Below are 27,422 nucleotides of genomic sequence, written 5' to 3'. Positions count from 1 at the left end.
GTATCTACCCTGGTTCAGCTGGCAAGGGAACACTGTTGAGCCGCCTCATCCGGCGGTCCGAGGAGATTTCCTGGAGGTTGCATTATGGGCCAGGCAGACTAGGAGTCGGCTGTTCTCTGAGACGGATGTCAAGCTCAGAGAAGATGAAGTGCGCCGGATCCCAGTGATCAATTGTACTTGCATTTTTTAGACGGACTGAGCACAATTGAAGTCCTGACCACCGGGATATGGCGATGTCAGCAGCGTGATCAAGTCATGTGATCACCCTGTTGACGTCATTCGACGGCGCCTCAGAGGCGCAAACAGCATCGGTGCTAAGTGCTCCAATGGAACTGAAGAAACTGACGATTTATTGTAACGGGGTTGGGGAAGATTTGAATACACAGCTTGGGGGGCAAGGAAGAGATGTATGCGTATACAATATGGGGAGAGGGAAAAATCTGAGACAGCAAATAAACCCTAACTAAAGTCTACTAAAATATAACCTTTATTGAAAAATTATATAATAATAAGATTAAAGTGCAATTAGAAATACAATAGTTGCTGATAGTAGAGGGATACATTTAGCCAGACCATTAGCCAGCAGGATAGGTATAATGTATAAAGCAGTAGAGCTATCACTACTGGGATACAATTTCCCAGGTCCTGGAATATAAGGTATTTATCTGGCCAATGGGACACAATTATCCAGATTTAGAGACAATGTATCAGTGACCATTCACTTACAGGATATAACTACACAGATTTAAGAGATAGAGGACTAAATAATAGTGTTAATAACAAGTCTCTACAGGGATACAGTTACCCCGGACAAAGCTCAACCTCTCTCTGTAGTGTTGTATATTGGTAATCGATGGTAATTGGTAATGCCAACTTGTCAGTTGTTATGTGCGGAGACTGATCGGAATACTGACCGGCATGTTGTAGCTCGTATTCAACTACTGCCCTCTGCTGCTCACAAACACTTGCCAACATATGTAATGTGGGGTTCCAGAGTATGGTCACGTCGCACACCAGTGTGTGAACTGGCACTTGCAAGAGCTGCTGAAGCACTGCTAGATCAGCGGCAGCTGTAGCTGTCTTGTGGAAATGTGCGCACACGAGGCGTTCCTTCACAAGTAGCTCAGGCAAATCGGGGTGTTATGCCTGTGTGGTAACTCACTTGGGAAAATAGGTTATACACTAAATAGCTGCAACTGACCCTGACGGTTCTTGTACAGAATAGATCTCTTGGCACCGCAGTCCCTAGTGGTGCCTACGGGGCAGAGCTAGCCTAACCACAGACTAGGAGATGGCAACTTGGACCTATCTGCCTAAAAGGCTGTCAAATTGCTTCATGTTCCTTCTAAAGAACTGGAGGGCAGAGCAGAATGTGAATTCAAGTAGTTATTCCTTCCAGATTAAATATTAGAACATCCATGGTGCAAGATTAAAAACATGTTCATTCTGACGCGTTTCTGGCTGAAGACCTTAGTCGTAAAATAATCTTGTACCATGAATGTTCTAATTTTTTACCTGGATGGAATAAAGGTGACTTGAATTGTATATTCTTCTGTGATGCGCTTCCTTTTTTTCTTATGTATCTGTCACCAGTAGTCAACAGTTTCTGGATTTAGTCATAACTGACTGACGAAGCGGCGATACGCGTGGGGCCTCTTCCCACTCTCCCTTCTTGTCCCCCTCGGGACTTCTTGCCGCCCCCATGTCAGTGTCTGGCTTTCTCATTTTGGGTGATCATACTTTTATTTCATTATAGCATTCTCAGTCAGTTATGCCCATTTTTTGACGTCATCTGTATTGTCACAACTATTTTAGGGTGACTTCTTTGCATACATGCTTTGGTATATGTGGGAGTCTCTATTTTCTGACTGTTTATACCTGTGCAATGGGAAATGATGTTGATTAGTCGCATCCTGCATGTACCATCACCCATTCTGTTTATATTTGTAGTTATAGGTTCATTTATCATTATCACCGTATGACACATGTATTTTCTTTCTGCATATGCTGGGGGCTGCCATTCACCCATTACATGGGTTGTATTTAAGGCTTATGGGCTTTTTGGGGACTTTTGGGCTATTGGTTTGTTGTGTATTTTAAATGTTTTTAAAGTTACCATGTCCATGATGAAATAAAGGTTTTCTCACTTTTTTATATACGGAGGTGTATACCGGGTTATTTGGCTTTTCTTTTTCTCCGTGTCTTTTGGCTTCATTAGTTTATAGGCTAGGTGTTGCACTCTATTTGGGATCATTATTGACATTAGTGTACCCTTTTTTGGTTAGCGTTGGTCTCATACTATATACAAAGCACTATGTGAGGACTGATATTGAATATAGAGAGGATATGTGGGGGCTCATACTATATATAGAGAGGCTAGGGGGGTTCTTACAATGTATGTGGAGGGGCTATGTAAGGGCTCATACTGTATGTAGGAAGCTAGGTGTGAGCTCTTACAGTATATAGAGGTATAAAGGGGGCTGTATATGGGTTCATATGGTATGTAGGGGGTGTCAACATATTTAATTCTACTCAATATTAAGTTATACAATTATTATTAATATAAAATAATAATAGTAATTAATATGTTATGGTCTCTCATATAGCCACTTGGGAAAATTAATAGCCCAATCCTGGTATATAGTAACACTGTCTATAGTGTCCTCCCCTATTTTCTGGCCATTTATCCTACAGCAGCATGTCCACCTCCACATCCAACCATCCATATCATCTAATCTTCTGTAATACTGGGATATATGGGTTATTATTGTCGATTTATCACTGTTCACATCAGTGGAAACTACTCCGGAATTACAATGTATGGTAATAATGACATTTTGGCATTTTTTGAAAGTTTTAAGAGGTCAAGATGGATAATTAGAGTCAATTTCATTTATATGGTAATGAATGGGTTGTGTGGCCTGCTCTGGTCTCTGTAAATAACTGCTGCTCCTGCTGCTGATGTCACGGAATGTTGAGGTTTCTGACTCCGCCCCCTTGCCTTATGACATCACACACATTGTGTATGGAGCTGCAGAGCCAACATTCCGTCTGACAGTTGCAGACGGTGGAGAGAGCGGTAAGTCGGCTCTATGTCATCTCTTGTTGTGTCTTTCATTCTCTTCTATCATCCATTTCTCATTTATTTTTTATTCATTATGGAGTCTTTATTCTATATAATACAAGCAGGTCCAAAATAATTAGTGAACCCCTCAGATTAGGAGCTGTCCAAGCATTACAGCTCTTCTCCCAATAGTAAAGGGAGATGTATAGGGTGTGACGGGATTTATCTTCAAGCCCAGAAATGACAGCGATTTACCGATTATCCATCACATGATTCTGGCTTCTGACTTTCTTGCTCATCAGCTCCATAGATTAGTTATAATTGAGAGAATCCCCTCAGCCAGAACTGGAACATGACGACTTCTCGATTTTTAGGCCATGTATTGTTAGAGAATCATCCAAATCTGGGAGATTAAAGTTATATCCTGTAAAGGGAACACGTGTAACATGAAGATAACTATGTAATTGTCGGATGTTATTGAGACATATAGTAATATACAGTCCAGATCAAAAATATAAATCCAACCAATATTGGGAAATCCTTGTACAACACCGATGTATATACATATTAGCTCCATATGCAGTGAAGCTAGTCAGATCTTCCCCCACATTGGAGGATTCATAGCGTTTGATCTCTAGTATATTGGGCAATGCACTTCAATGGAAGGGAGGTTCTTGGCTCCGCCCACATTAGCTCTTATTTGTCATTTCACGGAATGTTTTGGTGCTTAGTTTTGCCCCCATAAGCTACTACTACTACCAAATGTTTTGGTTGTTGGCGTCACCTCCATTAGCTTCTACTTGTGATGTCACTAATGAGGATAGTAGCCCTTCAGAAGACAATGGCGCTTGTCTGCCTGTTAGCAGGTGAAGGGGGCACTTGCGCTGTTATAGGTGAGCAATGCTGCTCCTAGAAGATTAAAGGAGCTGCAGCAAAAAGCTGGGGATATATCCAAGGAGGGATGGAATCCCTTTTTCTGGATGGGGTCTATCAGAGTTGGGTTACATAATTTACTCTCAACTTTTCAAAAGCCCACACAGTATTGGTAGTGATAGGATTGATGATGTTGAGCTTGATTGCCGGGAAATTATTAATGTGATGTGATTCTCACTGCAGGAAATTAATTATATATTGGAGCCACTGGAAGACACAGGCGGAAGAGGGACACTGTGCATGAACAATATATGGATCCTTTGCAGCCCAATAACTCATCATAATGCCCAATTTCATCTGCTTTGGAGGTGGAAATGGGTCCCCTTACCTCTTGGCTCGTGGGCAGTTGCACAATTTGCACCAATAACATGTCCAACACTGTCCACCCCTGAATGGAACCACAGCTACAGAGGTGACCGTCTGATAGCCTAGCTCAACTACCCACCTCTCCTGAAGACCCTTTCAGCTTTTTGAGACTTGGGTGGAGGACATCATCTCTGAAAATAGGGTCCCACAGCTGCACCCCAACAGTTTGAGCAGACACTCCTAAATGAGTAAATAGCCTGAGATCAGAAGGGGGCGCATAGCCCCTCACTGTGTCACTGAGGATGATAGCATTCTCCAGGGATTACTCTGGACTGTTTCTTGTGGTGGGATGCAGGTTTGGAATGCTGTCGTCATCCTATTAGATAGATAAGAATTAATATATGTGTGTTTATGCTTTAAAGGTAATCTGTCACCCCTCCCCCCCGAGACGTATATGACCTATTAATATGGGCATACAGGTAATAGAAATGTTATGCTAGACCTACCTGTATGCCTCATATTAATGGTCTTGTGGATATATTATGTCTTTATGCTAAAGATCAGCCCAATAACTCATCATAATCCACAATTTTATCTGCTTTGGAGGTGGAAATGGGTCCCCTTACCTCTTGGCCCGTGGGCAGTTGCACAATTTGCACCAATAACATGTCCACCCTGTCCACCCCTGAATGGAACCACAGCTACAGAGGTGACCGTCTGATAGCCTAGCTCGACTTCCCACCTCTCCTGAAGACCCTTTCAGCTTTTTGAGACTTGGGTGGAGGACATCATCTCTGAAAATAGGGTCCCACAGCTGCACCCCAACAGTTTGAGCAGACACTCCTAAATGAGTAAATAGCCTGAGATCAGAAGGGGGCGCATAGCCCCTCACTGTGTCACTGAGGATGATAGCATTCTCCAGGGATTACTCTGGACTGTTTCTTGTGGTGGGATGCAGGTCTGGACAGCTGTCGTCATCCTATTAGATAGATAAGAATTAATATATGTGTGTTTATGCTTTAAAAGTAATCTGTCACCCCCTGAGACGTATATGACCTATTAATATGGGCATACAGGTAATAGAAATGTTACGTTAGACCTACCTGTATGACTCATATTAATGGTCTTGTGGATATATTATGTCTTTATGCGAAAGATCAGCCCAATAACTCATCATAATGCACAATTGTATCTGCTTTGGAGGTGGAAATGGGTCCCCTTACCTCTTGGCCCGTGTGCAATTTCACAATTTGCACTAATAACATGTCCACCCCTGAATAGTACCATAGGAAGGATGACTACAGCTACAGAGGTGACCGTCTGATAGCCTAGCTCGACTACCCACCTCTCCTGAAGACCCTTTCAGCTTTTTGAGACTTGAGTGGAGGACATCATCTCTGAAAATAGGGTCCCACAGCTGCACCCCAACAGTTTGAGCAGACACTCCTAGATGAGTAAATAGCCTGAGATCAGAAGGGGGCGCATAGCCCCTCACTGTGTCATTGAGGATGATAGCATTCTCCAGGGATTACTCTGGACTGTTTCTTGTGGTGGGATGCAGGTCTGGACGGCTGTCGTCATCATATTATATATATTAATTCTTATCTATGTGTGTTTATGCTTTAACGGTAATCTGTCACCCCCCGAGATGTATATGACCTATTAATTTGGGCATACAGGTAATAGAAATGTTACGCTAGACCTACCTGTATGCCTCATAGTAATGGTCTTGTTATTGAGAAATGTTATATTCTTTTTTTAAGTTTATGAGTTCTTCCAGGCACTGGGGCTTGCATTGCCTGGAAGAAATCCCTGCCTTCTCTCTTCATTGTAATACTAACCCCCTCTCATGCACGGCAGTTTTGGCCCTGGAATCCCATGCCTGCGCCCTGCACTCCCCCAGAAATACATATCTCATCCTCCCTTCTATGGGTACTGCACTCAGGGATCTTCTGCAGAGGTGCCGGCGCCTTCCGCTCCAGTAATCTCTGGTGTGCGCGCCGACAAGGTGCATGGCTCAGGCGCAGGATTCTGGGGCTATTACTGGCGCTGATGGGAGGAGGGCAGTATTGTAATGAGGAGAGAGGGCAGGGATTTCTTCCAGGCAGAGAATGCCCCGGAGCATGGAAGAAATCATTAACGTAAAGACAGAATATAACATTTCTCCACAACAAGACCGTTAATAAGAGGTATACAGGTAGGACTAGTACCTATTACCTGTGTGCCCATATTAATAGGTCATATATGACCTTGGGGGGGTGACAGTTTCCTTTTAATATAGATTGACTGAGTACTTAGATGAAATGGCAACTGTAGGTAGCCAGGAATGGATGTCTGACATCCCATGATCTATGTAGACTAGCTACATACTTCATGTAGGCAGGGACAGGGCCGCCATCAGGGCATTACTGCCCGTACTAGTGTATGGTGCCCGGTGAGCAGAAGCAAAGAGGGGGGTCGGACCTGCTTCAGTTCCTTAGATTGTGTGCAATACTCTTTGTTGTTTTTATATTATGTTTCTCTGGTCTCACAAAATGACCTTATTTTTATTGTGTTATATGTTATTGTTATATGTGTTGTTTTTGTTTTGTCTGTTTTCTCTTTTGTTATTGGCACTGTAATTTTGCACTTTATGTAATTGACCAAAGGATTTAACTAAATGACTCTTATGAAAATAGATTTAGTTAGCAAAATATTTAGTGGGAATGTGTTATGAAGCTTTTATGTTTTGGGCATTGTCCACTCTCTACGGTAGTTATTATTATTAACCAATGAGTATATTATTATTACTATTATTATAGCACCATTTATTCCATGGCACTTTACATGTGAGGAGGGGTATACATAATAAAAACAAGTAGAATAATCTTAAACAATACAAGTCACGACTGGCACAGGAGGAGCGAGGACCCTGCCCGCGAGGGCTCACGATCTACAATTATATGAGATGATTAAAAGGCATTTAGTGCAGAAATTCAGCATAGCCTATATTTCTATTTCCCATATTTCATATTTGTTGCTGTAATTCAAGAAAGGCCATATTAGTAAGAGCCCTATCATCTCAAACACATTCGTGACCAATAAACAGAACATGGCCAATCCTTTTAATCATAGTTAAAAAAGTTTTGCAAGAATTGAGTTTAAAGTATGTAACCCCTTATATCATAAAATAATAAACAGAAACAACTTTTCTAATAGACTGGGACTTCCAGAAGAGATCCCTTATTAGCAGTCACCTCATTATCATAACAAGCAGGATTACAATGAGAGATAACAGAATCCACCATTCCCAGTAGGTAATGTCACAGCTCTCCTCTTCCCCCTTCCTGCACAATGACATCTGCATGAAACTAAACATGAGAACATGAATAGAAAACTCTCCCAAGGAAATAGAGTCCCCTATAATGTCTTATGATATACATACACATGTATATGTCCAATATCCATATCTCCAAACAGGCAAGAGAGCAGCTTCCATAAATGTTCAGGAAACAGCATACAATAATCTGCAATCAGAAATACAGATTATACAAAAGATTATAACAATAGGATCTCAATTACTTTAAAAAATGTATGTGACACATTCCCTTAAAGAAAAATAAATAGAAAATATTGCTAATAAGATTATTGGATATTTTAAGAAACGTTTAATAGGTTAGAGTAGAGTAGGGCCCTGCCAAAAGAGTCTACCTTGTCGTGGTGGCAGGCTTAAAAAATCCGTTGGTCAAAACAAAAGCTGATGGTTATGTATGTGATACGGTTCCATGGGAACAGTTAGTGTGTGATTGGTGAGGATGGGGCAGAAGAGTTTTTCCAAGAGTGGGTGGTGGGACTGTGGAAAGTTTGAGGGGTGTAGGCGGGGCTTGAGTGGAGGCAGAACTGGGGTGGAGCCTGGACGGAGTCTCATGGGAGCCCAAAAATTTTGCCAGTATGGGGCCCTGAAATTCCTTTTGGCAGCCCTGATCAGGAACATAGCTTCCATAATATGTGATAGTTTCATTATCACAATGGTGAGATAATGTGAAAGAAATGATAACTCCATTGTCTTACCCTTGATCTTAGTATCTCTTGGTACATGTATCAGAGATAGAATAACTGTTGTTGCTTTGCGATAGTTCCTTCTCCCATTTTCCTTTATTTTCCCTTGTTTCCCCTTTTTTTCCTTTATTTTGTTTAACTCTATCTTGTATAATAATTAGCGATGCTGGATGAACCCGGTCGGACGGAGCGCAAAGAGAGGGGAATGTAGATTTAAAATCTTCTTTTATTAATGTAGTCCAATGTGATTAATATAAGAAGATTTTAAATCTACATTCCCCTCTCTTTGCGCTCCGTCTGACCGGGTTCATCCAGCATCGCAACCTCCTTCCTCTTTGGAGGCACCCGGCAGGAGCTGCATTGATCTCCCCAGAGAAGGCACGGCTGGCGCTCCTCTGTGACCGTCATTACCTGGATTGTATAATAATTAGGGCATTTTCAATAAAAACAATTTGAACAGGATATAGAATATCTGCCTGGTAAAAAAATGCTTTTGTGACTCCTTTGTGAGCATCATGTGCTAGAGAAGAGCCACGTCCGGCTGAACCAAGGTGCAGGGTGATGATGGACTTTATCTGGTCACGTCACATTCTTCATGGTGCCCATCAGGAGGTGGCCAGTGGCTGTGATTTTTTTCCTCATGCTGAATTAGTATGAGATACAGAGTACAGCTCTGCTCTGCCCCATGGTATAATATTGGGTCTAGCGCCATCTGATAAGACATCGGATAGTTCTCGACCATATCATATACTTATGTGAACGAACTCTCATTGTAATAAACTAATTTTCTTTTCATTTGGAGCAGATGTGATCATGTTGGCTTATTATCCAAAACAGGAGCCTCCGCTCAGGGCCGTATTTAGAGTTTGTGCTGCCCTGGGCACTTTTAGTGCTGCCCCCCCATTGATGAGTATGACTAATGCAGACACTGTCGTCAGGGACTTAGGCTACTGTCACATCAGCCATTTTTGCCATTCGCGGCAGATCCGGCAAATGCTGTACTTGCAGCAACGGAAAACAACGCTGCGAGCTGTGATTTTTTTGTTTCACTGCAAGTTCAAAACCGCAAGTGCAGCAGATGTTCATAATTCCCACAGGGAATGAATGAGGCCGAACGCAGTGTGGCCATAAGTGATCCGTTACGGGGCAGAGGCGGAAAAACTGCCGGCAAAAATCGCTGCGGCATCCATCGGACCGGACCGCCCCCGGGTGAGTGTAAGAAAACTTCTTTTTCTCATCTTTCAGGTTAGATCGGGGGTTTATCTGCAGCGTTATAGAATGCTGTAGATAAGCCCCTAAAGGCGGTGGCCGCATCTTACAGCAGCAAAACGAGGCAACAGGTTCCCTTCTATAGAGTAATATCAATGAATGAATATTGCTCTTAATATTATGTCACAATACCAGGATCTGGGGATCTTCTGAGGTCACGAGCTCTCTGATGCGATGTCGCTGCCTGTCTCACCGTCTTCCTCTTTGGACACTGCAGTGTGGTGGACAAGAAAGCATTAACTGGTTAACAGCAAGAAGTCTGGTGTCTATGTTCTAACAGAACTAGAAACTCTCCCCATCCCATGTCCAGCAGACATTGGAGGATCACTGGATGGATTTTACTATTCTATTACTGCCCAGTCTCTGAATAAGGCCTTATTCATACCTCCGTGTTTAACCCCTTTCTGCCATGTGACGTACTATCCCGTCCATGTGCCCTGGGACTTTATTCCCAGGGACGGGATAGTACGTCACAGCGATCAGCGGCGCCCACGTGGTGAGCGCCGCTGATCGCGGCCGGGTGTCAGCTGATTATCACAGCTGACACCCGGCACAATGTGTCAGGGGCGGTCACGGACCGCCCCCGACACGTTAACCCCTTGCACACCGTGATCAAACACGATCGCGGTGTACCGGGAGTTAACCCCTTCACCCCCAAGGGTGGTTTGCACGTTCATGACCAGGCCAATTTTTACAATTCTGACCACTGTCCCTTTATGAGGTTATAACTCTGGAACGCTTCAACGGATCTAGGCGTTTCTTAGTCTGTTTTCTCGTGACATATTGTACTTCACTTTAGTGGTAAACATTTTTCGCTATAACTTGCGTTTATTTATGAAAAAAACAGAAATATAGCAAAAATTTTGAAAATTTTGCAATTTTCAAACTTTGAATTTGTATGCCCTTAAAACAGAGAAATATGTGACACAAAATAGTTACTAAATAACATTTCCCACATGTCTACTTTACATCAGCACAATTTGGGAAACAACATTTTTTTTTGTTAGGAAGTTATAAGGGTTAAAATTTGACAAGCGATTTCTAATTTTTACAACAAAACTTACAAAACCATTTTTTTTAGGGACCACCTCACATTTGAAGTCACTTTGAGGGGTCTATATGGCAGAAAATACCCAAAAGTGACACCATTCTAAAAACTGCACCCCTGAAGCTACTCAAAACTACATTCAAGAAGATTATTAACCCTTCAGGTGCTTCACAGGAGCAGAAGCAACGTGGAAGGAAAAAATGAACATTTAACTTTTTTGTCACAAAAATATTTTAGCAACAATTTTTTTATTTTCCCAAGGGTAACAGAAGAAATTGGACCCCAAAAGTTGTTGTCAAATTTGTCCTGAGTACGCTGATACCCAATATATGGGGGGGAACCACTGTTTGGGCACAAGGCAGGGTTCAAAAGGGAAGGAGCCCCGTTTGACTTTTTCAACCTAAAATTGGCTGGAATTGAGATCGGACGCCATGTCGCGTTTGACGAGTGTCTGATGTGCCTAAACAGTGGAAACCCCCCACAAGTGACCCCATTTTGGAAACTAGACCCCCTAAGGAACTTATCTAGATGTGTGGTGACCACTTTGAACCCCCAAGGGCTTCACAGAAGTTTATAACACCCGGGCGTGAAAATAAAAAATCATATTTTTTCCACAAACATGATCATTTAGTACCCAATATTTTGTTTTCCCAAGGGTAATAGGAGAAATTGGACCCCAATGGTTGTTGTCAAACTTGTCCTGAGTACGCTGATACCCAATATGTGGGGGGGAACCACTGTTTAGGCACATGGCAGGGCTCAGAAGGGAAGGAGCCCCGTTTGACTTTTTCAACCTAAAATTGGCTGGAATTGAGATCGGGCGCCATGTCAAGTTTGACGAGCGTCTGATGTGCCTAAACAGTGGAAACCCCCCACAAGTGACCCCATTTTGGAAACTAGACCCCCTAAGGAACTTATCTAGATGTGTGGTGACCACTTTGAACCCCCAAGGGCTTCACAGAAGTTTATAACACCCGGGCATGAAAATAAAAAATCATATTTTTTCCACAAACATGATAATTTAGTCCCCAATATTTTGTTTTCCCAAGGGTAACAGGAGAAATTGGACCCCAAAGGTTCTTGTCAAATTTGTCCTGAGTACGCTGATACCCAATATGTGGGGGGGAACCACTGTTTGGGCACATGGCAGGGCTCAGAAGGGAAGGAGCCCCGTTTGACTTTTTCAACCTAAAATTGGCTGGAATTGAGATCGGACGCCATGTCGCGTTTGACGAGCGTCTGATGTGCCTAAACAGTGGAAACCCCCCACAAGTGACCCCATTTTGGAAACTAGACCCCCTAAGGAACTTATCTAGATGTGTGGTGACCACTTTGAACCCCCAAGGGCTTCACAGAAGTTTATAACACCCGGGCGTGAAAATAAAAAAATCATATTTTTTCCACAAACATGATCATTTAGTCCCCAATATTTTGTTTTCCCAAGGGTAACAGGAGAAATTGGACCCCAAAGGTTGTTGTCAAATTTGTCCTGAGTACGCTGATACCCAATATGTGGGAGGGAACCACTGTTTAGGCACATGGCAGGGCTCAGAAGGGAAGGAGCCCCGTTTGACTTTTTCAACCTAAAATTGGCTGGAATTGAGATCGGACGCCATGTCACGTTTGACGAGCGTCTGATGTGCCTAAACAGTGGAAACCCCCCACAAGTGACCCCATTTTGGAAACTAGACCCCCTAAGGAACTTATCTAGATGTGTGGTGAGCACTTTGAGCCCCCAAGTGTTTCATTAAAGATTATAATGCCCAGGCGTGAAAATATAAAATCCTGTTTTGTTCCCACATAAATGATCATTTAGTCCCAAATTTTTAATTTTCCCAAGAGTAACAGGAGAAATTGGACCCCAAAAGTTGTTGTCCAATTTGTCCTGAGTACCCTGATACCCCACATGTGGGAGAAAACTACTGTTTGGGCACACGTCAGGGCTCGAAAGGGAAGTAATGACGTTTTGGAAAGCAGACTTTGATGGAATGGTCTGCGGGCGTCATGTTCTATTTGCAGAGCCCTTGATGTTCCTAAACAGTAGAAACCCCCCATAAGTGACCCCATTTTGGAAACTAGACCCCCTAAGGAACTTATCTAGATGTGTGGTGAGCACTTTGAACCCCCAAGTGTTTCACTAAAGATTATAATGCCCAGGCGTGAAAGTATAAAATCCTGTTTTGTTCCCACATAAATGATCATTTAGTCCCCAATTTTTAATTTTCCCAAGAGTAACAGGAGAAATTGGACCCCAAAAGTCGTTGTCCAATTTGTCCTGGGTACTCTGGTACCCCACATGTGGGAAAAAACTGTTTAGGCACACGTTGGGGCTCGAAAGGGAAGTAGTGTTGTTTTGGAATGCAGACTTTGATGGTCTGCTGGCGTCATGTTCCATTTGCAGAGTCCCTGATGTGCCTAAACAGGAAAAAACCCACATATGACATCATTTTGGATACTAGACCCCCAATGAACAAATCTAGATGTGCCCCCAACTAATCTAATGTAAATTAGTAGTGCATGGAGGTGTGGTACAATTTGAAGCAATCCTTCATGCACAGGCCAGGTTTTTCGGGGCAGGTGTCGCACTGGTAAATGGTGTCCCTGCGTATTCCTTTTTTGTAACACACTCGACACCTTTTTTGCGGCTTACCTTTTCTTGGGGTTGGCGGGACCACCCCCGGAAAATGCTGACCTGGGACAATACGAGCACCTTCAGTTCCTGAAGTACTGGGGCCCGCTCCTTCCTGAGCGCCAAACATCATGGCCTTAACCACTACCTCCTGGAAATGAAGGTACGACGTATCGCTGGGGCATGCACATTGTGACAGCAGGAATGCGTTGAGCATTGCCATTTGGACGATGTGCACGGCCAGCTTTTTGTACCACACCTTGGCCTTCCTCAATGCATTGTACGGTTGGAGGAGTTGATCGGAGAGATCAACTCCCCCCATTTTTTTGTTGTACCCCACTACACATGTCGGTTTGAGGACCTGTGTAGAGGTACCCCGTACAGTGCAGAGGGTACTGCCATCACCGTGTATGGTGGTCAAGAGATGGACATCTCTCTTGTCCTTGTACTTGACCACCAGCAGGTGGTCGCTACATTGGGCTCTGCTCTCACCTTTTCGGAGCATCTGCCCAAGTAGCATCTTCGGGAGGCCTCTCTGATTTTTGCGGACAGTACCGCAGGCTGCGGTACGTCGCTCAGAGAGGGATTTGTAGAGTGGGATGCTGGTATAAATGTTATCAGTGTAGAGGTGATAACCTTTATCCAGCAGTGGTTGCACCAAATCCCACACAATTTTCCCACTCACTCCCAGGAAAGGAGGACACTCAGGGGGTTCAATCCGGGTGTCCTTCCCTTCGTAAACTCTAAACTTGTGGGTGTACCCTGAGGTACTCTCACACGAATTATAGAGTTTGATTCCGTACCTGGCCCTCTTACTGGGCAGGTATTGACGGAATCGCAGCCTTCCCTTGAAGTGAACCAAGGACTCATCCACGCAGATGTTCCTTTGGGGCACGTACACTTCAGCAAACTTTTTGTTGAAGTGTTCGATGACCGGCCGAACTTTGAACAGACGGTCAAAGTTGGGGTCATCTTGTGCGGGACACTCTGCATTATCAGTATAATGCAGAAACTTGTGGATGGCCTCAAAACGCGTCCGGGCCATGACCATTCGGAACACTGGAGTGTTGTATAAAATATCAACACTCCAATATTGCCGAATTTCCGGCTTCTTCAGTATCCCCATATGAAGGACCAGGCCCCAAAACTGCGTCATTTCAACTGCGTCTACAGGAGACCAGTTTGAAAATGTTGAACGCGGGTTTTGCTCCAAAAATTGAAGAGCGTAAAAATTAGTTTGCTCCACCATGAGGTTAACAAAATCCTCAGAGAAAAAGACTTTGAAAAAGTCAATTTCTGTGAGGCCGGTGGTGTCAAACTTGATTCCTGATTCTGCCACAAAATCAGGAATCAGTGGCTCGTAATTTTCGGGGGGCGAGGTCCATACGGGGAGCACTGGGTCAGCTGCGGGCATGGTGGGCGCTGCCTCATCTTCTGTCCTGGAGCGTCTGCGTGGCGGTTCCGCAGGACCCGAGGAGGAAGATGAGGAGGGGGAAGAGGAAGAAGAAGAGGATGAAGAATCCGAAAAATAAAGAAAAGTCGGATCGTCATCCAAATCGCTATCATTTTCGGAGGCAAGTAAAGCATATGCCTCCTCCACTGAATAGCGCTGTTGGGATGAATTTGATGACATTTTTGTGTAAATATGGTGCTTGGGTGTACACTTTATTGAAAACTGTATGTGTACGTGAGGGGGGGGGGGGGGAGTGATTGGTGTAAAATTTCTGTAAAGAAAAAGCTGTGGAAAAAAGTCTAAAACAGCAGGCCCTAGCTGATAAGTGTCACTTATCAAAACTAGGCTGCTGGATGTGCGCAAGGGGTGGCGCAAGGGGGGGTGGAAAAAAAAAAAAAAAAGGAAAACGGCAAACTCTGATAAGTGAACTGTGTCACTTATCCAAGTTTCGCAGCTGCGGGATGTGTGTACGGAGGGGCTAAGGAAAAAAAAAGTGAGCTCAAGTGTTGATCGGTGAACTGCGTCACCAATCAACGCTCGGCGGCTGCGCACGGAGGTGGCGCAAAAGTGGGGTGGAGGGGGGTAAAAATAGGGGGAAGGGGGGATTGGGGTGGATGAAGAGAGATTGGGCAGGGATCAACAGTTAGGGTTGTAGTTAGGTGGCACAAAGGGGGGTGAAAAAAATGAAAAACGGCAGGCACAAACTTGGATAAGTGACGTGTGTCACCTATCCAACTTTTGCGGCTGCGGAATGTGTGAACGGAAGTGGCGCAAAGGGGGCTAAGGAAAAAAAAGCGAGCTCGAGTGTTGATCGGTGAACTGCGTCACCGATCAACGCTCGCCGGCTGCGCACGGAGGTGGCGCAAAAGTGGGGTGGAGGGGGGTAAAAGGGGGGTGGAGGGGGGTGAAGGGGGGTAAGAGGAGGGGTGGAGGGGGGATGGGGGGATGAAGATAGATTGGGGGGGTGAAGATAGATTGGGCAGGGGATCAGGGATCAATTAACACTTACAATTGTAGTTTTCTTTCTTCTTCTTCTTTCTTCTGCAGGGATTGTGATGCTACAAGCTGTGGCACCACAATACCCAGCACAGGAGCTCTTGCTGCGTCCGACCTCTCTGCAGGAATCCTCAGCTAGAGTGAGGACCCCTGCAGACAGGTCAGACAGGTCAGAGGCAGGTCAGGGGGCAGGTCACAGAGCGGTCACATCGCTGCTGTGACCTGTCATTGGTGGGATCGAATGATTACATCGATCCCACCAATCCCTGATCTGCCTGGTGACCATGGCAACTGCCTAGAATCGGAGCTCACAGCTCCGATTACTAGGCAGGTCATGCCCAGGTCACCAGCAGGGCACAGAGCGGTCACATGGTGACCGCAGCTGTGCCCTGTGGTTGGCGCGATCGCCGATCTAATCGATCGCGCCAGCCAACTCCTGCAGGCCCTGCTGGGCCTGCATCAGGCTCCAGCACGATCGGTGCTAATATAGCACCGATCCTGGCCGGTACTGGCAGGGCACAGCGGCGATATAGCGCCGCTGTGCACTGCGATTGGCGCGATCGATCAGATCGGCGATCGCGCCAATCCGGGTGCTTTTTGCCGGTGCCTGGCATTGCCAGGCACCGGCTCTAGGATCGAGTACATCGGTACTCGATCCCAGCCTAGGACATCATTGTTTCAGCCAAGCTGATTGGCTGAAACAATGAGAAACGCTGCGATTGGCTGTTCAGAATTGAACAGCCAATCACAGCGCTCTGGATGCCGGGGGGGCGGGATCGCAGCCCGGGATGCCGACGCCATCTTTTCTAAGGTGAGATGGCGTCGGAATTTTAATGCGATCACCGCGACTTTAGTCACGGTATCGCATTAAAGGGCCCGACGTACTATCCCGTCCACGGTCATACGGGCCCGGGTACCGTGGACGGGATAGTACGTCGGATGGCAGAAAGGGGTTAAAGGGAAGCATCGGCAGGGAGGGGGCTCCCTCCGTGCTTCCCTGAGCCCCCCAGAGCAGCGCAATATGCAGCGCTGCTGCGGGGGGCTCCTTCCCTGCAGGTCCCCGAATCCAAGATGGCGACGGGGACCTTCGGGGGCCTGCAGGGAGCTGGCTTCCTCAGTGCCTGCAAAGCGCAGACATGAGGAAGTCTGCTTCAATGCCTGTGACAGATCGCTGATCTGTCACAGTGATCTGTGATGTGACAGATCAGCGATCTGTCACAGGACAGTGATGTCCCCCCTGGGACAATGAAATAAAGTTAAAAAAAAAAAAAGGTGTAAAAATAATTTTAAAATACAGTCATGGCCAAAAGTATTGACACCCCTGCAATTCTGTCAGATAATACTCAGTTTCTTCCTGAAAATGATTGCAAACTCAAATTCTTTGGTATTATTATCTTCATTTAATTTGTCTTAAATGAAAAAACACAAAAAGAATTGTCCTAAAGCCAAATTGGATATAATTCCACACCAAACATAACAAAGAGGGTGGACAAAAGTATTGGCACTGTTCGAAAAATCATGTGATGCTTCTCTAATTTGTGTAATTAACAGCACCTATAACTTACCTGTGGCACCTAACAGGTGTTGGCAATAACTAAATCACACTTGCAGCCAGTTGACATGGATTAAAGTTGACTCAACCTCTGTCCTGTGTCCTTGGGTGTACCACATTGAGCATGGAGAAAAGAAAGAAGACCAAAGAACTGTCTGAGGACTTGAGAAACCAAATTGTGAGGAAGCATGAGCAATATCAAGGCTACAAGTCCATCTCCAAAGACCTGAATGTTCCTGTGTCTACCATGCGCAGTGTCATCAAGAAGTGTAAAGCCCATGGCACTGTGGCTAACCTCTCTAGATGTGGCCGGAAAAGAAAAATTGACAAGAGATTTCAATGCAAGATTGTGCGGATGTTGGATAAAGAACCTCCACTAACATCCAAACAAGTTCAAGCTGCCCTGCAGTCCAAGGGTACAACGGTGTCAACCCGTACTATCCGTCGGCATCTGAATGAAAAGGGACTGTATGGTAGGAGACCCAGGAAGACTCCACTTCTTACCCCGAGACATAAAAAAGCCAGGCTGGAGTTTGCCAAAACTTACCTGAAAAAGCCTAAAACATTTTGGAAGAATGTTCTCTGGTCAGATGAGACAAAAGTAGAGCTTTTAGGGCAAAAGCATCAACATAGAGTTTACAGGAGAAAAAAAGAGGCATTCAAAGAAAAGTACACGGTCCCTACAGTCAAACATGGCGGAGGTTCCCTGATGTTTTGGGGTTGCTTTGCTGCCTCTGGCACTGGACTGCTTGACCGTGTGCTTGGCATTATGAAGTCAGAAGACTACCAACAAATTTTGCAGCATAATATAGGGCCCAGTGTGAGAAAGCTGGGTCTAACTCAGAGGTCATGGGTCTTCCAGCAGGACAATAACCCAAAACACACTTCAAAAAGCACTAGAAAATGGTTTGAGAGAAAGCACTGGAGACTTCTAAGGTGGCCAGCAATGAGTCCAGACCTGAATCCCATAGAACACCTGTGGAGAGATCTAAAAATGGCAGTTTGGAGAAGGCACCCTTCAAATATCAGGGACCTGGAGCAGTTTGCCAAAGAAGAATGGTCTAAAATTCCAGCAGAGCATTGTAAGAAACTCATTGATGGTTACCGGAAGCAGTTGGTCGCAGTTATTTTGGCTAAAGCTTGTGCAACCAAGTATTAGGCTGAGGGTGCCAATACTTTTGTCCGGCCCATTTTTGAAGTTTTGTGTGAAATGATCAATGTTTTGCTTTTTGCTTCATTCTCTTTTGTGTTTTTTCATTTAAGACAAATTAAATGAAGATAATAATACCAAAGAATTTGTGTTTGCAATCATTTTCAGGAAGAAACTGAATATTATCTGACAGAATTGCAGGGGTGTCAATTCTTTTGGCCATGACTGTATATCGCTAAATAAATTAAAAAAATATATATATATATTCCCTAATAAATTCATTTTTTGGAAATAAAAAAAACAAAAACATTAAAAGTACACATATTTGGTATCGCCGCGTCCATAACGACCCGCCCTATAAAACTGTCCCATTAGTTAACCCCTTTAGCGAACCCCTTAAAAAATAAAAATAAAAAACTAAGCAAAAAATAATGATTTATTATCATACCGCCAAACAAAAAGTGCAATAACGCGCGATCAAAAAGACGCATATAAATATCCATGGTACCGCTGAAAACGTCATCTTGTCCCGCAAAAAACGAGCCGCCACACAGCATCATCAGCGAAAAAATAAAAAAGTTATAGCTCGCAGAATAAAGCAATGCAAAAATAATTATTTTTTATATAAAATTGTTTTCATTGCATAAAAGCGCCAAAACATAAAAAATGACATAAATGAGGTATCGCTGTAACCGTACTGACCCGAAGAATAAAAGGGCTTTATCAATTTTACCGCAGGCGGAAAGGTGTAAACGCACCCCCCCAAAAGAAATTCATGAAACGCTGGTTTTTGTTCATTCTGCGTCACAAAAATCGGAATAAAAAGCGATCAAAAGATGTCACGTTCCCGAAAATGGTATCAATAAAAACGTCAACTCGTCCCGCAAAAAATAAGACCTCACATGACTCGGTGGGTCAAAATACGGAAAAATTATAGCTCTCAATATGTGGTGATGCAAAAACTTTTTATAATAAAACGCGTCTTTTAGCGTGCGACAGCTGCCAAATATAAAAACCGCCATAAATAGTAAATCAAACCCCCCGTTATCACCCCCTTAGTTAGGGAAAAACAATAAAATTAAAAGAAAATGTATTTATTTCCATTTTCCCATTAGGGTTAGAGCTAGGGTTAGGGCTGAGATTAGGGTTAGGGGTGTGTTGGGGTTCGGGTTGGAGTTAGGAATTGGGGGTTTCCACTGTTTGGGCACATCAGGGGCTCTCCAAACGCAACATGGCGTCTGATCTCAATTCCAGCCAATTCTGCGCTGAAAAAGTCAAACGGCGCTCCTTCCCTTCCAAGCTCTGCCATGCACCCAAACAGTGTTTTACCCCCACATATAGGGTATCAGCCTACTCAGGACAAATTGCAAAACAACTTTTGGGGTCCAATTTCTCCTGTTACCCTTAGGAAAATAAAAAATTGGGGGCAAAAATATCATTTTTGTGCAAAAAAATGATTTTTTTATTTTCACGCCCGGGCGTTATAAACTTCTGTGAAGCACTTGGGGGTTCAAAGTGCTCACCACACATCTAGATAAGTTCCGTGGGGGGTCTAGTTTCCAAAATGGGGTCACTTGTGGGGAGTTTCAATAGTTTAGGTACATCAGGGGCTCTCCAAACGCACGACACCCGCAGACCAGTCCATCAAAGTCTGCATTCCAAAACGTCACTACTTCCCTCCTGAGCCCCGACGTGTGCCCATACAGTAGTTTACTCCCACATATGAGGTATCAGCGTACTCAGAACAAATTGGACAACAACTTTTGGGGTCCAATTTCTCCTGCTACCCTTGGGAAAATAAAAAAATGGTGACTAAGTGATCAGGTTTGTGGAAAAATTATGATTTTTTTCATTTTCTCGCCCGGGCGTTATAAACTTCTGTGAAGCCCTTGGGGGTTCAAAGTGCTCACCACACATCTAGATAAGTTCCTTAGGGGTCTAGTTTCCAAAATGGGGTCATTTGTGGGGGGGTTTCCACTGTTTAGGTACATTAGGGGCTCTCCAAATGCAACATGACACCTGCAGAGCATTCCATCAATGTCTGCATTCCAAAACGTCACTACTTCCCTTCCGAGCCCCGACGTGTGCCCATACAGTAGTTTTCTCCCACATATGGGGTATCAGCGCACTCAGGACAAATTGGACAACAACTTTTAGGGTCCAATTTCTCCTTGTACCCTTGGGAAAATAAAAAAAATGGGGACTAAAAGATCATGTTTGTGGAAAAAATACGATTTTTTTATTTTCATGCCCGGTCATTATAAACTTCTGTGAAGCACTGGGGGTTTAAAAGTGCTCACCACACATCTAGATAAGTTCCTTAGGGGGTCTAGTTTCCAAAATGGGGTCATTTGTGGGGGGTTTCCACTATTTTGGTACATCAGGGGTTTTCCAATCGCGACATGGTGTCCGATCTCAATTCCAGCCAAAAAAGTCAAATGGCGCTGCTTACCTTCTGAGCTCTGCCATGCGCCGAAATAGTCGTTTACACCCACATATGGGGTATCAGCGTACTCAGGACAAATTGCACAATAACTTTTAGGGTCTTGTTACCCTTAGGAAAATAAAAATTGGGGGTGAAAAGATTATTTTTGTGGAAAAAATATGATTTTTTTATTGTTCCGCTGTACGTTATAAACTTCTGTGAAGCCCTTGTGGGTTCAAAGTTCTCACCACATATCTAGACAAGTTCCTTGGGGGGTCTAGTTTCCAAAATGGGTCACTTGTGGGGGGTTTCCACTGTTTAGGTAATTCAGGGTCTCTCCAAACGTGACATGGCATCCGATCTGAATTCCAGCCAATTTTGCATTGAAAAAGTCAAACGGCGCTCCTTCCCTTCTGAGCTCTGTCATGCGCCGAAACAGTGATTCCCCCCACATATTAGGTATCAGCGTACTCAGTACAAACTGCACAATACCTTTTGCGTCCAATTTCTCCTGTTACCCTTGGTAAAATAAAAAAAAATTGAATCTGAAGTATTTTTTTGTGAAAAAAAGTTAAATATTCATTTTTTTAAATATTCAAAAAATTCCTGTGATGCACCTGAAGGGTTAATAAACTCCTTGAATGTGGTTTTGAGCACCTTAAGGGGTGCAGTTTTTAGAGTGGTGTCACTTTTGGGTATTTTCTATCACATAGACCCCTCAAAGTGGCTTCAAATGTGATGTGGTCCGTAAAAATAAAATGGTGTTGCAAAAATGAGAAATCGCTGGTCAACTTTTAACCCTTATAACTTCCTAAAAAAAAAAAGTTTTGGTTCCAAAATTGTGCTGATGTAAAGTAAACATGTGGGAAATGTTACTTATTAAGTTTTTTGTGTGCCGTATCTCTGTGATTTAAGGGCATAAAAATTCAAAGTTGGAAAATTGCGAAATTTTAAAAATTTTCGCCAAATTTCCGTTTTTTTCACAAATAAACGCAAGTTAATTGAATTAAATTTTACCACTAACATGAAGTACAATATGTCACGAGAAAACAATGTCAGAATCACCGGGATCCATGGAAGTGTTTCAGAGTTATTACCTCATAAAGTGACAGTGGTCAAAATTGTAAAAATTGGCCTGGTCATGAACGTGCAAACCACCCTTGGGGGTTAAGGGGTTAACTGACCCAATTTAGAAAATAGGCATAAATGGATCAAAGCTAAAGCAGAATTTGACCTTTAGCTGGACAGACTAGAAAGAATAAGGGGGAACCAAAAAACGTCTGAATTTTTAGATACGGTAATAAGGCTGGTTCATTATTGGCTCGCTTGGCAAAAGGTCGAACACCTATGATATTTATAGGTAGCCTGAATGATCACAAAGGTTCACCACAAACAGACCCAAAAATCATAAATGACAGCTGGCATAAATACTATAACACAGTGTATGAACAAGAACCAGTAGATGGAGAAGAGGGGAAGACATTCCTAGACAGACTATCCCTCCCAACAGTCTCAGAAGGTGAGAAAGATTCAACTCTACAATAAGAAAGGAAGAGATACTAGACACTATTAACTCCCTGAAAAATAGCGAGGCCCCCGGATCAGATGGGCTGCCAGGGGAGTTCTATAAAACATTAGTAGAAGAGGTTTCTTCTCCACTGGTGGAAGTTTTTAATCAAATCCTAAAAGAAAAGGTATACCTGCCAACAGGAAATACGGCTAATATTAAAGCACACTACCATGTAAAAGTTTACGGTCACTTAGAAATTTCCTTATTTTTGAAAGAAAATAGTTTTCTCTAATGAAGCTAACATTAAATGATTCAGAAATACACCCTATACATTGTTAATGTGGTAAATGACTATTCTAGCTGCAAACATCTGGTTTGTAATGCAATATCTTCATAGGTGTATAGAGGCCCATTTCCAACAACCATCACTCCAGTGTTCTTATGGTACTTTGTGTTTGATAACTGTGTAAGAAGGCTAATGGATGGTTAGAATACCCTTGAAAAGTATGTAAGTAAGTATGTTAGCACAGCTGAAAACAGTTTGGCTGATTAGAGAAGATATAAACCTGACCTTCCTTTGAGCTAGTTGAGAATCTGGAGCATTACATTTGTTGGTTCCATTAAACTCTCAAAATGGCCAGAAAAAAACAGTCTATTCTCGTTCTTAGAAATTAATTCTATATAAGAAATTGCCAAGAAACTGAAGATTTCCTACAACGGTGTGTACTACTCCTAGAGCAAAAACAGGCTTTAACCATAGTAGAAAGAAAAGTAGGAGGCCCCGCTGCACAACTGAGTAACAAGTACATTAAAGTCTGTAGTTTGAGAAATCGATGCCTCACAGGTCCTCAACTGGCAGCTTCAATAAATAGTACACGCAAAACGCCAGAGTCAACGTCTACAGTGAAGAGGCGACTCCGGGATGCTGGCCTTCAGGGCACAGTGGCAAAGAAAAAGCCATATCTGAGACTGGCTAATAGAAAGAAAACATTAATATGGGCAAAAGAACACAGACATTGGACAGAACAAGATTGGAAAAAAGTGTTATGGACAGACGAATCCAAGTTTGAGGTGTTTGTATCACACAGAAGAACATTTGTGAGACACAGAACAACTGAAAAGATGCTGGAAGAGTGCCTGACGCCATCTGTCAAGCATGGTGGAGGTAATGTGATGTCTGGGGTTGCTTTGGTGCTGGTAAAGTGGGAGATTTGCACAAGGTAAAAGGGATTTTGAATAAGGAAGGCTATCACTCCATTTTGCAATGCCATACCCTGTGGACAGCGCTTGATTGTAGCCAATTTCATCCTACAACAGGACAATGACCCAAAGCACACCTCCAAATTATGCAAGAGCTATTTAGGGAAGAAGCCGGCAGCTGCTATTCTGTCTGTAATGGAGTGGCCAGCGCAGTCACCAGATCTCAACCCCATTGAGCAGTTGTGGGAGCAGCTTGACCGTATGGTACACATGCCAAAGGTCTGCAATGCTGAAATTGCTGCCAAGGGGGCATTCTTTGACGAAAGCAAAGTTTAAAGGAGAAAATTATTATTTCAAATAAAAATCTTTTTTTCGAACCTTGTCAATGTCTGGACGAGATTTTAACCCCTTACAGACCGCTGACGGGATAGTACATCAGCGCTCAGTATCCTCTGCTTTGATGTGGGCTTCGGCGGTGAGCCCACTTCAAAACCTCGACATGTCAGCTGTTATAAACAGGTGACATGTGCCGGCAATAGGCGCGGGTGGAATCAAGATCTGCCCGCGCCTATTAACTAGTTAAATCTCACTGTCAAACACTGACAGCGGGCATTAAACTAGTACTTCCGGCGTCCAGCCAGAAATGAGCGTATCACCAACCCCCGTCACGTGATCGGGTGTCAGCGTTGCCATGACAATCAGAGGTCTCATAGAGACCTCTATGGTTGTTGCCGTCAGATTGCTATGAGCGCCAATTGCTGTATTACTGCTACATATGGGTGATCTGCTCATCTCCCATATGTAGCAGAGCCGATCAAGTATGGCATGCTTCTACTCTCCCATGGAGGCTATTGAAGCATGCCAAAAATAAGTGTTTAAAAATTAAAGAAAATAAAAAACATAAAAATTCAAATCACCCCTCTTTCGCCCCAATCAAAATAAAACAATAAAAAAAATCAAACCTACAGATATTAGGTATTACCGCATTCAGAATCGCCCGCTCTATCAATAAAAAAAGGATGAACCCGACTGCTAAACGGCGTAGTGAGAAAAAAAATCAAATGACAGAATTACGTTTTTTTTGGTCGCCGTGACATTGCATTAAAATGCAATAACGGGTGATCAAAAGAATGTATCTGCAAAAACGTGGCATCATTAAAACCATCAGCCCGGTACGCAAAAAATAAGCCCTCACCAAGCACAAGATCACGAAAAATGGAGACGTTACGGGGCTTGGAAAATTGTGCTTATTTTTTAGCAAATTTTGTATTTTTTTTCACCACTTAGATAAAAGAGAACCTAGACATGTTTGGTGTCTATGAACTCGTAATGACCTGGAGAATCATGATGGCAGGGCAGTTTTATCATTTAGTGAACCGAGCAAAAAGGCCAAGCAAGAAACAAGTGTGGGATGGCACTTTTTTTGCAATTTCACCGCACTTGGAATTTTTTTCCCGGTTTTGAGTACAAGACATGGTAGAAGCAATGGTGTCGTTCAAAAGCACAACTCATCCCGCAAAAAATAACCCTCACACGCCCATACTGACGGAGAAATAAAAAAGTTATGGCTCTGGAAATAAGGGAAGCGAAAAATGTAAAAAGCTCCATTCATTAAAGGGAATCTGTCACCCCATTTTAGCCCTATCAGCTGCGGCCACCGCCATCAGGGGCTTATCCACAGCATTCTGTAATGCATTCTGTAATGCTGTAGATAAGCCCCCGATGTAACCTGAAAGGTAAGAAAAACACGTGAGATTATACTCACCGGGGGGCGGTGGGTGTTGCAGTCCGGTCCAGGGCCTCCCATCTTCATACGATGACGTCCTCCTCCTATCCCTCGGCTCCTGCGCAGGCGTGCTTTATCTGCCCTGTAGAAGGCAGCGCAGAGTACTGCAGTGCGCATGCGCGGGACCTCTGTGACCTTCCCGGCCCCTCGCACTGCAGTACTCTGCTCTGCCCTCAACAGGGCCAATAAAGCACGCCTGCACAGGAGCCGAGGGAGAAGTTAGGAGGAGGACATCATCGTATGAAGATGGGAGGCGCCGGACGGGACGCCGGGGTGAGTATAATCTAACGTGTTTTTCTTATCTTTAGGTTACATCGGGGCTTATCTACAGCATTACAGAATGCATTACAGAATGCTGGAGATAAGCCCCTGATGGCGGCGGCCCCAGCTTATAGTGCTAAAATGGGGTGACAGACTCCCTTTAAGGGGTTAAATTCATTTGGCAACTCAATAGATGAATAAAAGTCGGAGTTTTCATGGAAAACACAAAATTGTCTGGGTGACCCCCAAACGGAGCAGTCGTGTATTACACAAGCGACTCCCCTGAGGGTTAATAATCCTCCCTGCCCCCTAGAGGAGCCCCCAGAGGTGGAGGGGGTAACATGGGGCCACTTGTGGGGTCTCTGCTGTTCTGGTGTCGGCGCTCTTCACACGTCACACGGCGTCCGCCGTCTATCCCCCCACAATGGCGCCCCTTCCCTCCCGAGCCTGTGGGGTATCGGCCCTCAGGAGACACGGCGCACTGTGCGGCCTCAGCGCTCCTGTCACCTGTAGGACAATGATACATTGGGGGGAAAGTCACATTTCTGTGAGGAAAACAGTAAAATTGTCATTTCCTCCTTCCACATTGCTGAAATTCCTGTCACACTGTCCGAATTCAGAGATTGTCCTGTCAGAAAGGAGAAGACAGGGGGCGAAAGGGTTAATAGGACTCACAGGAGGAACCGGCCCAGAAAGCAGAAGATCCAGGAGTGTCCGCCACATATATGACTGCTCTGTGCACAGGACCTGTGATGAGGTCACAGGAGGGGAGGAGTCAGGGGTCACATGATCAGGGGCCTCAGTGTCTGCCACATATATGGCTGCTCTATGCACACAGGACCTGTGATGAGGTCACAGGAGGGGAGGAGTCAGGGGGTCACATGATCAGGGGCCTCACTGTCTGCCACATATATGACGGCTCTGTGCACACAGGATCTGTGGGGAGGTCATGGCCATGTGACCAGAAGGGGCGGCGCCTCCTCCTCCATAGAACAGACGGGAGGAAGCTGTGGCCCCGCCCACACTGTCCAGCATTCACCATAGGAGAGAAGTGTGCAGAGCGCGCAGCAGAGGAGCGGAGCTGTCAGCGGGGAAGAGCGCGACACAACACACCGAGAAGCCCGGAGGAGGGAGCGGCGACACCCCGCAGAGGACAGAAGGGAGACGGTATGGGGGGGAGCAGAGGCTGAGCAGGGGGGGGGGGAGCAGAGGCTGAGCATGGGGGGGGGGAGCAGAGGCTGAGCATGGGGGGGGGGGAGCAGAGGCTGAGCATGGGGGGGGGGAGCAGAGGCTGAGCATGGGGGGGGGGAGCAGAGGCTGAGCATGGGGGGGGAGCAGAGGCTGAGCATGGGGGGGGGGGGAGCAGAGGCTGAGCATGGGGGGGGGGGAGCAGAGGCTGAGCATGGGGGGGGGGGAGCAGAGGCTGAGCATGGGGGGGGGGGGGGGAGCAGAGGCTGAGCATGGGGGGGGGGGAGCAGAGGCTGAGCATGGGGGGGGGGAGCAGAGGCTGAGCATGGGGGGGGAGCAGAGGCTGGGCATGGGGGGGAGCAGAGGCTGAGCATGGGGGGAGCAGAGGCTGGTGCTTGGGGGGCGGAGCCGGAGCTGGAGTGTGGTGGACGGGAGATAAAACATAACCTTAGTATGTAGGGCTGTGGAGTCGAAGTTGGTATAAAATGGACCGATTCCGACTCCTAAAATATATAATAAATTGGGTACAGTAGTTCAATGCAGAATGTGCTGAATATTTTTTCATAGGAATTTGGGAAAGTTATGAAATGTCCTATAAATGGCTGTTCTATTCC

At 44.6% G+C, this 27,422-nt stretch overlaps 1 long non-coding RNA gene across 2 annotated transcripts in view; it reads right to left on the bottom strand.

Moving 5' to 3' along the window:
* Positions 1-26,367, bottom strand: part of LOC141076822 (uncharacterized) — a 41,703-nt gene extending 15,336 nt beyond the window's left edge. The window contains exons 1-3 of one of the 2 annotated variants that reach the window (XR_012227524.1): positions 26,296-26,367; positions 9,743-9,821; positions 7,728-7,809 (exon numbers count right to left, since the gene is read on the bottom strand). This is a non-coding gene — a long non-coding RNA (uncharacterized lncRNA). Of the gene's footprint in view, positions 1-7,390; positions 7,810-9,742; positions 9,822-26,295 lie in introns of those variants that run through there. The other variant, XR_012227523.1, reaches the window with a different exon arrangement.
* Between the last annotated feature and the right edge of the window lie 1,055 nt (positions 26,368-27,422).

Source organism: Dendrobates tinctorius, unplaced genomic scaffold (genome assembly GCF_039654945.1).
Source record: "Dendrobates tinctorius isolate UK_male_01 unplaced genomic scaffold, ASM3965494v1 ptg000430l, whole genome shotgun sequence".
In the NCBI taxonomy this organism is placed as follows: Eukaryota; Metazoa; Chordata; class Amphibia; order Anura; family Dendrobatidae; genus Dendrobates; species Dendrobates tinctorius.
Note: the sequence above shows the minus strand (reverse complement) of the source record. Positions and strands in the feature narration are given on the sequence as shown.